This window comes from Oncorhynchus mykiss, chromosome 6 (assembly GCF_057628025.1).
Source record: "Oncorhynchus mykiss isolate SJ-2025 chromosome 6, ASM5762802v1, whole genome shotgun sequence".
Classification (NCBI taxonomy): domain Eukaryota; kingdom Metazoa; phylum Chordata; class Actinopteri; order Salmoniformes; family Salmonidae; genus Oncorhynchus; species Oncorhynchus mykiss.
The window spans coordinates 65132501-65145097 of record NC_143027.1 but is presented as its reverse complement, the minus strand read 5'-3'; the positions used below and the strand labels follow the sequence as shown (position 1 = coordinate 65145097).

At 44.6% G+C, this 12597-nt stretch overlaps 1 protein-coding gene and 1 long non-coding RNA gene across 29 annotated transcripts in view; one reads left to right on the top strand and one right to left on the bottom strand.

Annotated features, from left to right (window-relative positions):
- Nucleotides 1-12597, bottom strand: part of LOC110526357 (CUGBP Elav-like family member 4) — a 177367-nt gene that overhangs the window by 58215 nt on the left and 106555 nt on the right. The window lies entirely within an intron of this gene.
- Nucleotides 4072-6241, top strand: LOC149983049 (uncharacterized). The gene is made up of 2 exons (XR_016496818.1): nucleotides 4072-4378; nucleotides 5692-6241. It is a non-coding gene; the product is annotated as an uncharacterized LOC149983049 (long non-coding RNA).

Genomic DNA, 12597 nt, shown 5'->3' with positions numbered 1-12597 from the left:
AGAGTTAGAGGATGGAGTGGTGGTGTTAGGAAGAGTTAGAGGATGGAGTGGTGGTGTTAGGGAGAGTTAGAGGATGGAGTGGTGGTGTTAGGGAGAGTTAGAGGATGGAGTGGGGTGTTAGGGAGAGTTAGAGGATGGAGTGGTGGTGTTACGGAGAGTTAGAGGATGGAGTGTTGGTGTTAAGGAGAGTTAGAGGATAGAGTGGTGGTGTTAAGGAGAGTTAGAGGATGGAGTGGTGGTGTTACGGAGAGTTAGAGGATGGAGTGGTGGTGTTACGGAGAGTTAGAGGATGGAGTGGTGGTGTTATGGAGAGTTAGAGGATGGAGTGGTGGTGTTAAGGAGAGTTAGAGGATGAAGTGGTGGTGTTACAGAGAGTTAGAGGATGGAGTGGTGGTGTTATGGAGAGTTAGAGGATGGAGTGGTGGTGTTACGGAGAGTTAGAGGATAGAGTGGTGGTGTTAAGGAGAGTTAGAGGATGGAGTGGTGGTGTTACGGAGAGTTAGAGGATGGAGTGGTGGTGTTACGGAGAGTTAGAGGATGGAGTGGTGGTGTTATGGAGAGTTAGAGGATGGAGTGGTGGTGTTAAGGAGAGTTAGAGGATGAAGTGGTGGTGTTACAGAGAGTTAGAGGATGGAGTGGTGGTGTTATGGAGAGTTAGAGGATGGAGTGGTGGTGTTACGGAGAGTTAGAGGATAGAGTGGTGGTGTTAAGGAGAGTTAGAGGATGGAGTGGTGGTGTTACTGAGAGTTAGAGGATGGAGTGGTGGTGTTAGGGACAGTTAGAGGATAGAGTGGTGGTGTTACGGAGAGTTAGAGGATGGAGTAGTGGTGTTAGGGAGAGTTAGAGGATGGAGTGGTGGTGTTAGGGAGAGTTAGAGGATGGAGTGGTGGTGTTAGGGAGAGTTAGAGGTTGGAGTGGTGGTGTTAGGGAGAGTTAGAGGATAGAGTGGTGGTGTTACGGAGAGTTAGAGGATGGAGTAGTGGTGTTAGGGAGAGTTAGAGGATGGAGTGGTGGTGTTAGGGAGAGTTAGAGGATGGAGTGGTGGTATTAGGGAGAGTTAGAGGTTGGAGTGGTGGTGTTAGGGAGAGTTAGAGGATGGAGTGGTGGTGTTACGGAGAGTTAGAGGATGGAGTGGTGGTGTTATGGAGAGTTAGAGGATGGAGGGGTGGTGTTACGGAGAGTTAGAGGATGGAGGGGTGGTGTTACGGAGAGTTAGAGGATGGAGTGGTGGTGTTAGGGAGAGTTAGAGGATGGAGTGGTGGTATTAGGGAGAGTTAGAGGATGGAGTGGGGTGTTAGGGAGAGTTAGAGGATGGAGTGGTGGTGTTATGGACAGTTAGAGGTTGGAGTGGTGGTGTTAGGGAGACTTAGAGGATGGAGTGGTGGTGTTAGGGAGAGTTAGAGGATGGAGTGGTGGTGTTATGGACAGTTAGAGGTTGGAGTGGTGGTGTTAGGGAGACTTAGAGGATGGAGTGGGGTGTTAGGGAGAGTTAGAGGTTGGAGTGGTGGTGTTAAGGAGAGTTAGAGGTTGGAGTGGTGGTGTTAGGGAGAGTTAGAGGATGGAGTGGTGGTGTTACGGAGAGTTAGAGGATGGAGTAGTGGTGTTAGGGAGAGTTAGAGGATGGAGTGGTGGTGTTAGGGAGAGTTAGAGGATGGAGTGGTGGTGTTACTGAGAGTTAGAGGATGGAATGGTGGTGTTAGGGAGAGTTAGAGGATGGAGTGGTGGTGTTATGGACAGTTAGAGGTTGGAGTGGTGGTGTTAGGGAGAGTTAGAGGATGGAGTGGGGTGTTAGGGAGAGTTAGAGGTTGGAGTGGTGGTGTTAAGGAGAGTTAGAGGTTGGAGTGGTGGTGTTAGGGAGAGTTAGAGGATGGAGTGGTGGTGTTATGGAGAGTTAGAGGATGGAGTGGTGGTGTTAGGGAGAGTTAGAGGATGGAGTGGTGGTGTTACTGAGAGTTAGAGGATGGAATGGTGGTGTTAGGGAGAGCTAAGGTAGGTTGAGGTCCTGGGGTCCCTGCCCAGTGATCAGTCAGTCTCCTGGCCCTAAACTGCAGCGATTGGTCATGAGGCTCCACAGCTCTGAAGACGGGAACCATTAGTAGCCTCTGAGCTGCTGCGGCAACAGCAGTCATTAGTGGGCCGGCCTCACAGAGGAGTACACTAGGGGTTGCTAGGCAACCAGGCAGAAGAGGGCAGCAGGCAAGCAGCCTGTTGGTCTGCTCTGGACTGGGCTGTTATCCAGTGAATTGGAATTCCTTTCTGTCTTTCTCCTCCATGACTCTCTCTAGGTTTGCCCGGAGAGGTTATAGAGACATTTTTTTCATAACATGTCCCACTTTTATGAAACTTTCCAGAACGAGGACACACCCTAACTCCAGACCAACCTACCCCAACCACACCTTAGCCAAAACAGTAGCAACATATTCAATAGCTGTTTACAATTTCACAAGGAAAACACTCATTTGTATTATTCTACAGTATGTCACATACAGTTGAACATTGTACAGTATATACACTCTCTCTCACACATACTTGCCCAACCACCAAATCCTTTTTTACTCTGTCCCTCTTCTCTCTCCCTCTCTCATGCACACACACACGACTCTGGGCTCAATAACAGTAGGTGGCTTAGGTGACATTTTAATCCCTTATTACTGAGTGTAGGATTAGCAGGCCGATCAAGGCAGAGTTAATGATATGAATTCATCAGAGGCTGGGGGACGGAAGACGAAGCAGCAGCAGCCTGCTCTCCCCTTGGGCTTGGACACACACACCCAGACACACACAGACACCAAGGAAGACACATGACATGCTATCTCTCTGCCTGACTGGCGGCCATGTCTTCTACGACACTCCCAGAGAAATAGAAGGGCTGTATAAGCAAGATAAACATATGCTACGTATCCATAGATACTACTGGGACAAATGCCATATTTCCCCTCACCCACAGGGACTGGCTGAACGCAAAATGAACTTCCTATATGCTGTAGTGTGAAGATGGAATACCAGTCTTTTTTTCATCCTGCAGATGTGCAGCAACCGGAGCTGAAAATAGTTCAGCACACCCCCCTTCCTTTATCTCTCTGGCCCTTTGACCCCCAAAACCAATATGCTTCCCACCACAGCGTCTTAATGGGTTGATCAATGCTGACAAATAGGCAGCTCACGCTGTCTTGCCTGGGAACTCAGCTCACAGCCCTGGCTGGGCTCACACATGCCACCTCCATTTTATTTGTTTTCCCTCTCTGTCTTTCTTTTTTCCTCTCTCTGTCTATCTTTTGCTTTCCCACCTCTTCCTCTACCCCACTCTCTCTTGTTCTCTATCTCTCTCTCTCTCTCTCTCTCTCCCCCATTTACACGTTTTCTACATCTCTGTAATCTCCAGGAGCTGATCTATATTTCTCATTCCGTTATAATAAATAACATTTTGCTCCAGTCACGGAGAGAGGAAAACCACCAATGTGGAAGAAACAACCTGTTTACATTTACCAGGGAGCGGTGTGTGTGCGTGCGTGTGTGCGTGCGTTTGAAACTGGTGCAGTAGAGAGAGAGAGAGAGAGAGAGAGAGAGAGAGAGAGAGAGAGAGAGAGAGAGAGAGAGAGAGAGAGAGAGAGAGAGAGAGAGAGAGATAGAGAGAGAGAGAGAGAGAGAGAGAGAGAGAGAGAAAGGAGACACCATGCCATTGGCCTATGACCACATTTACTTCCCTGTAAATACCACTGCCCACAAGCCAGGCCATGATGCAACACTTTCTTGCTCTTTCTCTATAGGCCAGAGAAGCATACTTTTAACTCAAGTGAATACTCTTTAAAAGCTGAATCTTTGGTTTGATTTGGACTACCACTGCATTCTTCTGTTCAACACCGTCATATTCTGGCTCTTCCATCAGAACATTCACTGAAGCTGTTGATGCCATTTACAGCCTATTAAGCTCAATTAAAGATGACTGTACTGGGAGCGCCAGAGAGAAATAGCCAGTGGTATTCTAGTGGACAGCAAAGGCTAACAGGCTAACACACTGCACACAGCCCATCTATTCTGTGGCTTCCTTCCACCAAACCCCTCCCATTACCCACTACTCCTCACATGTCGGAGTGTTCAGCTGGGAAGAGAAAAGAGGGAACACACACAGGGGAACGAGACGATCACGGAGTAGCTCTCCTCTCTCAAATTGGCCTGCGTGTCCATAGTCAGCCAGCCAGCTCCTTCTCCCTGTGTGAGGCTGGGGAGTCAGGAGAGGTCGGGTCTGTCGACGTGTGGATTTGAGGGTTAGTAATCACACACTGGTTGTCTGCTGGAACAGCACATGAAGGAGAACTCTGTCTGCCTTCCCATGAGGAAGAGGGAGAAGGACGCTGACAGCTTGACAGGAAGTGGAGAGGTGGGACCTATTTTTAGCTATTAGCCAGAGCTCCTATATCAAGCAAATAAATTTGGTTGTAGCCAGAGTGTATTCCCTGGTGTGATCCTGTAGCGTAGGGGGGAGGACATGTTTGTGTTTTTGTTGTTGTGTCTCTCTAAATTCGGTCCCCACTGCTCCCTAACTACATAGCAATTGATTCCCCCTGGACGGAGGGGAGTTGTTGGCGTTCGTTTTTTGCGGTGTGAAACTGGCACTAACTCCACACCGCTATCACTTCCTGGTCCTCTGAGGGACTGGCTGAACAGAATTTCTGAGCGGAGTGAGAGAGAAAGTAGCATTTATAATAGCTCTCCTCTCCTTTCTCTATTTTTACCCTGGGCCCAGCAGGTCTCGGTTGTGAGGTGGGACAGAGTCAGACAGCGAGGGCTTGGGATGAGGAATCTGGCCGTCAGTTTATCTTCTGCTTCATAAAGCCCCCGTTCTCTCTGGCTGCAGATAGAGCGGCCACAGCACTACATTACATTTATGGCCCTTTTTTTATCCAGGGGTGGAGGGCAGAGGGAGCTGGGCGTGATGCGGGGAGGGGAGGAGGGAGGAGGGAGCTGGGGGTGATGCAGGGAGGGGAGGAGGGAGGAGTGGGGTGAAGATTCGACACAGTGAGACAAGACTAACAAATTAGTCAAAGTGACAGGAGGCTTTATGAGGCTCACTCGGTATGGCAGCGTTCCTCTCTTTGCCAGGGATATGAAGGGAAGGGGTAGATGAAAGAGGGAGAGGAGGACCAGGAAGACAAAGAGCAGGCCGTTCTCTGCAGGCGGCCCACTGCCCCAGGTATCTGGGACAGGCCCTAGAGTAGACTACACACGGTCGGTTCCACCTGTGTGTACTCTGCTTCCTATAGAGCCCCCGCTGTCCCAGACAGACGGAGCAGCTCAGCAGTGGGGGAGCTCTAGTTCTCTGAGAGCAGACAGAGCCAGTCAGCAGTCTAGTAGATATAAGATATACAAATCAAATATATACTGTATCTACACTGCGTATACTAAACATTAGGAACATCTTCCTATCATTGACTTACACATCCCCTTTTCTCCCTCTCAACAGTCTCAATTGGTCAGGGATGTTGGCCCATGTTGACTCCAATGCTTCCCACAATTGTGTCAAGTTGGCTTGATGTCCTTTAGTTGGTGGACCATTTTTGATACACACTGGAAACTGTGTAGTGTAACCCAGTAGTGTTACAGGGATTGACACACTCAAACCGATGCGCCTGGTACCTACTACCATACCTCGTTCAAAGGAACTTACATCTTTTGTCTTTGACCTACCAACAGGACAACAACCATAAGCACACAGCCAAGACTATGCAGGAGTGGCTTCAGGACAAGTCTCTGAATGTCCTTGAGTGGCCCAGTCACATGCAGCGACGCCCCCCCCATCCAACCTGACAGAGCTTGAGAGGACCTGCAGAGAAGAATGGGAGAAACTCCCCAAATACAGGTGTGCCAAGCGTGTAGCGTCACACCAAAGAAGACTTGAGGCTGTAATCATTGCCAAAGGTACATCAACAAAGTACTGAGTAAAGGGTCTGAATACTTATACAAATGTGATATTTCTGGGGGGTTTTTAAATAAATGTTCAAAATGTTCTACAAATCTGTTATTGCTTTGTCATTATGGGGTATTGTGTATAGATTGATGAGGAATATGTTTTTTTAATCCATTTTAGAATAAGTCTGGATTATCTCGGCAAAGCAGAAATACTCACTAACAGGGATGTAAAAAAAATGTTTGCCCAAAATTTGAGAGAAATAAGCTTTTTGTGTGTATGTAACATTTCTGGGGTATTTTATTTCAGCTAATTAAACATGGGACCAACAATTTACATGCTGTGTTTATATTTTTTATTTTCTTATTTTTTTCTGTACTTTAAAAAAATACATTTTTTGGGATGGAAAACCCCTTTCAGTGTAAACTTAAATGGCTAGAACCAGATCTAAAGTATGTAGTCACACTCTAATAGACTTACTACTGAACTCAGCTCACACTCTAATAGACTTACTACTGAACTCAGCTCACACTCTAATAGACTTACTACTGAACTCAGCTCACACTCTAATAGACTTACTACTGAACTCAGCTCACACTCTAATAGACTTACTACTGAACTCAGCTCACACTCTAATTGACTTACTACTGAACTCAGCTCACACTCTAATAGACTTACTACTGAACTCAGCTCACACTCTAATAGACTTACTACTGAACTCAGCTCACACTCTAATAGACCTACTACTGAACTCAGCTAACACACAGCTAGACCTACTACCAAAATCAGCTAACACACAGCTAGACCTACTCCTGAAATCAGCTAACACACAGCTAGACCTACTGTACTACTGAACCAGTTAATAAGGGAACCAATATAATTTATTCATCTATCACAGAGGGAACCGGGTGAAAAAGAAGACAGAGTGGATAAGAGGATAAAGAGGAGAGGGAGAATAATAAGAGGGAGTAATGATGCAGCTGTCAGATTGATGACTGTCTGTGTCCTCTTCCCATCATACCTGGAGACTTTCCATCCAGTCCCACCATGCCTCCACATACACTAGTCATAGATGCAATATTAGACAAGTAACACTACACCACGGATCAAACACATGCGCACACACGCATGCACACACAAACGCACACACTCACAAACACAGAAAATATTTTTTTTAGGCATTGAAAACCACCACTATTCTCATCACAAATACGCCTCTTCAAGTACACATACATATTGAGAAATACACTAGACAAAATAATAAAAACGCAACATGCAACAGTTTTAATTCATATAAGGAAATCAGTCAATTGAAATAAATTCATCAGTCATTAAAATATGGATTTCACATGACTGGGAATACAGATATGCATCTGTTGGTTACAGTTACCTTAAAAAACGGTACGGGCGTGGATCAGAAAACCAGTCAGTATCTGATGTGACCACAATTTGCTTCATGCAGTGCGACACTATTCTTCGCATAGAGTTGATCAGGCTGTTGATTGTGGCTTGTGGAATGTTGTCCCACTCCTCTTCAATGGCTGTGCGAAGTTGCTGGATATTGTCGGGAACTGGAAAACTCTGTTGTACAGAGCATCCCAAACATGCTCAATGGGTGACATGTCTGGTGATTATGCGGGCCATGGAAGAACTGGGACATTTTCAGCTTCCAGAAATTGTGTGCAGATCCTTGCGACATGGGGCCGTGCATGATCATGCTGAAACATGAGGTGATGGCGGTGGTTAAATGGTGCGACAATGGGCCTCAGGATCTCTGTGCATTCATAACCCCAAGGCCACCAAGGGGAAGCAAACAGCTCGCCCTCACGTCACCATACACGCTGTCTGCCATCTGCCATCTGCCCGGTACAGTTGAAACCAGGATGTAAACAAATTTCTGCACAGAATTTGAGAGAAATAAGCTTTTTGTGGGCATGGGATCTTTTATTTCCACTCATGAAACATGGGACCAACACTTTACATATTGTGTTTACACACAAACACACAGTCACATATTCCCCCCCCCCCCCCCCCCCCCACACACACACACACACACATACACAGACACACACTTGCTGAGAGTACCTTGGATGTTGGAGCTGTTAGTGCAGAGGCAGTTTGTGAAAATGATCACATCAATCGAAGTGATAAATAAAAGACTGGGAGGATTGATAAAGTGCCACAATTATTTGGAAGACAAATAGCTGAATTTGCTTTTGAAATTGGACTGGATCTCAGCGCAATGGAATAGAACTCATCATCGTCAATGAGGCTGTCATTAGACTGTTCTCTGTCACAGGGACAATATCTGGGTGGACTGTTGGATCCATCTGCCAAATAGGCTCAAATAGGAGCTGCTCATGGGAACATTACCAGTGATATATAGAGACTACATGGCAAAACGTAACATTTTAAACGCACAATACATCAATTTACAATTCTGCTGAGAAGTGTTCCATCACGTTTTATTAGTTTGTACACTGAATGCCACATCTTTTTAATGTTTTTTCTTTGCAAACGCTGGTTGGTAGTAAAAAGGTGTTGTCTGCAAAATAGCATACAAGCTCTAAATGTATTCCTTCATTAGCGTTATTCATATCAGTGGTGGTGACAAATGCAAAGATGCAGAATAGTATTTCAAGCTTATGTCTGCTACCTGTTGTTATGACCATACACAACACGTCTGAAGCATTAGCTTCGCAGAAAGAGAGCATCATCTGATCATTTTTCTCGCCTCTCAAATAAAACACCCTCCTAGACAACAAAAACAAGGTTATTAGCATCTATCATACCACATCTTTTATTTAAGACTTTATAAATCCTCTGAGTTTTACAGATATACACGGCGTCATGCATTGCTTAATGCTGCATGAATATCAAAGCCATAATAAATACTTTATTGGATTAAATAAGAGTGTGTACTGTATGTGGCTATGTAGGAGGAATCTTGATATCATAACTGTTAGAGACCACATGAGGTTATGAACCAATGAGACCATATCACACACCATTCACTGTGTACACAAAGCAACAGAGACAGTATACACATAAGAAGTTTGAGGGAAACTAGCTTAGCATAACGTATTACCATTGTGATGGGGCGACAAGAGGGTTGCAGGGGTCCACTGATATAGGGAGTGTGTGTTTACGTACATAAAGGTCTTCAAGGGACAGAGAGGAGGAAATCAATCATTTCCAGGGTTAAATCCCAGAAACGGACAAGAACCTGACACCCTCAGCACACAAGGGGACAAACACCTGCCTGGAGGTGGCAGCATTCCCTCCCCCATGCAGTGCCTTGCAAAAGTATTCACCCCCTTGGCATGTTTCCTATTTTGCTGCATTACAACCTGTGATTTAACTTCTTAGTGACAGGAGGCAGTATTTTCACGTCCGGATAAAATGCTTGAAGTTTTTCCTTTGTGTAATGAAGAAGAACGGCCATCTTGAACGAGGGTCACTTGAAGTGTACTGTTAGATAGAGGCGCGTGACCAGAAAGCATGCTACAGTTTATTTTCCTCCTGTATTGAACACAGATCATCATCCCGTCACAGATCATCCCGCACAGCTCCTGGTATATGTCCATTAAGTTTATGAGGGTCAATTAAGGAAGACATCCTCTTCTGCAAACCACTGGAAACCAGGACAACAGGAGAGGATATTTTTAAAGTACTGGACAGCATTGTGACATCAAAAGGACTTTAGTGGTCAAGATGTGCTGGTATCTGTATTGATGGTGCAAAAGCTATGACAAGGAGACATAGTGGAGTGGTAATGCGTGTGCAAGCACTTGCCCCCGATGCCCCTTGGGTACACTGCAGCATCCACTGAGAGGCTCATGCTGCCAAGGGAATGCCTGACAGTTTGAAAAACTTTTTGGACACTACAGTGAAAACTTTGTTAAAGCAAGGCTTCTGAGCTCTCGTGTATTTTCTGCACTATGCAATGATATGGACAGCGACCATGTAACGCTTTAACAACATACAGAAGTGCGCTGGTTATCAAGGGGCAAAGTATTGACACGTTGTTTTGAATTGAGAGACGAGCTAAAAGTTTTCTTTACTGACCATCATTTTCACTTGTCTGAATGCTTGCATGATGATGAGTTTCTCACATGACAGGCCTATCTGGGTGATGTTTTTCTCACCTGAATGATCTGAATCTAGGATTACAGGGACTCTCCGCAACTATATTCAGTGTGTGGGACAAAATTGAGGCCATGATTAACTTCTTGGTGACGGGGCAGTATTTTCACGTCCGGATTAAATGCATGCCCAAATTCAACTGCCTGATACTCATCCCCAGAAGATAAGATATGCATATTATTAGTAGATTTGGATAGAAAACACTCTGACGTTTCTAAAACTGTTTGAATCATGTCTGTGAGTATAACAGAACTTATTTAGCAGGCGAAACCCCGAGGACAAACCATTCAGATTTTTTTTTTTTGGGGTCACTCTCTTTTCAATGGGATTTCTTTGGGAATCCAGATTTCTAAGGGACCTTCTAGCAGTTCCTATCACTTCCACTATATGTCAACAGTCTTAAGAAATTGGTTGAGGTTATTCCTTTGTGTAATGAAGAAGTACGGCCATCTTGAACGAGGGTCACTTGAAGTGTACTGTTCGATAGAGGCGCGTGACCAGAAAGCGTGCTTCAGTTTGTTTTCTTCCTGTATTGAACACAGATCATCCCTTCTTCAATTTTATCGATTATTTAAGTAAAAAAATACCTAAAGTTGTATTACAAAAGTAGTTTGAAATGTTTTGGCAAAGTTTACAGGTAACTTTTGAGATATTTTGTAGTCACGTTGAACAAGTTGAAACCGGTGTTTTTCTGGATCAAACGCGCCAAATAAATGGACATTTTGGATATATATCGATATGGAATTAATCGAACAAAAGGACCATTTGTGATGTTTATGGGACATATTGGAGTGCCAACAAAAGAAGCTTGTTAAAGGTAGGGAATGAATTATATTTTTATTTCACTCCTGCAGGATTGAAATATGGTTTCTCTCTTTGTTTACGGCGGTGCTGCCCTCAGATAATAGCATTGTTTGCTTTCTCCCCGAAAAGCCTTTTTGAAATGTGACATGTTGGCTGATTCACAACAAGTGTAGTTTTAATTTGCTATCTTGCATGTGTGATTTAATGAAAGTTTGATTTTTATAGTAATTTATTTGAATTTGGCGCTCTGCATTTTCCCTGGCTTTTGGCCAGGTGGGACGCTATCGTCCCACATATCCCAGAGAGGTTAAGAAGTTGGAGCTCTTCTCTTTCTGCATTAACAAGGACAACACACAGGGCTTTCCATCATTGTATGATTTTTTTGTGTGCAAATTAACTCAAGCTTACAGACAATGTCAAATGTGATTTAGCGAAGCACCTGAGTGAGCTGCGTGCGCAATTCTCCCGAAATGGACGACACAAACAACTGGATTCGTTATCCCTTTCATGCCCTGCCTCCAGTCCACTTACCGATATCTGAACAAGAGAGCCTCATCAAAATTACAACAAGCAGTTCTGTGAAAATTGAATTTAATCAGAAGCCACTGCCAGATTTCTGGATTGGGCTGCGCTCAGAGTATCCTGCCTTGGCATATCGCGCTGTTACGACACTGATGCCCTTTGCAACCACGTACCTATCGCTAGCATGAAAACTAAATACATGCACAGACTGTGTGTGGAAAATTATTTAAGACTGAGACTCTCTCCAATACAACCCAACATTGCAGAGTTATGTGCATCCTTTCAAGCTTCTCATTAACCTGTGGAGAGGTATTCACAATTTTCAATGAACAAATAAGGTTTTATACATAAGATGGTTAAATAAAGAGCAAAATTATTATTTTTGGCCCTGGTCCTAAAAGAGCTCTTTGTCACTTCCCACGAGCCGTGTTGTGACAAAAACTCACACTCATTCTTATGTTTAATTAATGTATCGTATAGTGTGAGTGTGTGGCAGGCATACAATGATGACAAAAAACAACATTTGAGAGTGCGCTGACCCTGGTGCTAGAGGGGGTACGCAGCTGGAGGTTGAATGTTTGAAGGGTTACGGGACTATAAAAGATTTGAGAACCACTGCCCTTGAGTAAACTAAAAACGATACATACCTCGGCCTAAACATCAGCGCCACAGGTAACATCCACAAAGCTGTGAACGAGCTGAGAGACAAGGCAAGAAGGGACTTCTATGCCATCAAATGGAACATCAAATTCGACATGCCAATTAGGATCTGGCTAAAAATACTTCAGTTATAGAACCCATTGCTCTTTATGATTGTGAGGTCTGGGGTCCGCTCACCATCCAAGAATTCAACTAAATGTGACAAACACCAAATTGAGACTCTGCGTGCAGATTTGACCCAACCAAATAATGACAAAACAAAAAGATAACTACTTGACACATTGGAAAGAATTAACAAAGAAACAGAGCAAACTAGAATGCTACTTGGCCCTAAACAGAGAATACACAGTGGCAGAATACCTGACCACTGTGACTGACCCAAACTTAAGGAAAGCTTTGACTATGTACAGACTCAGTGAGCATAGCCTTGATATTGAGAAAGGCCGCCGTAGGCAGACCTGGCTCTCACGAGAATGAGGTGGAAACTGAGCTGCACATCCTAACCTCCTGCCAAATGTATGACAATATTAGAGACACATATTTACCTCAGATTACACCGA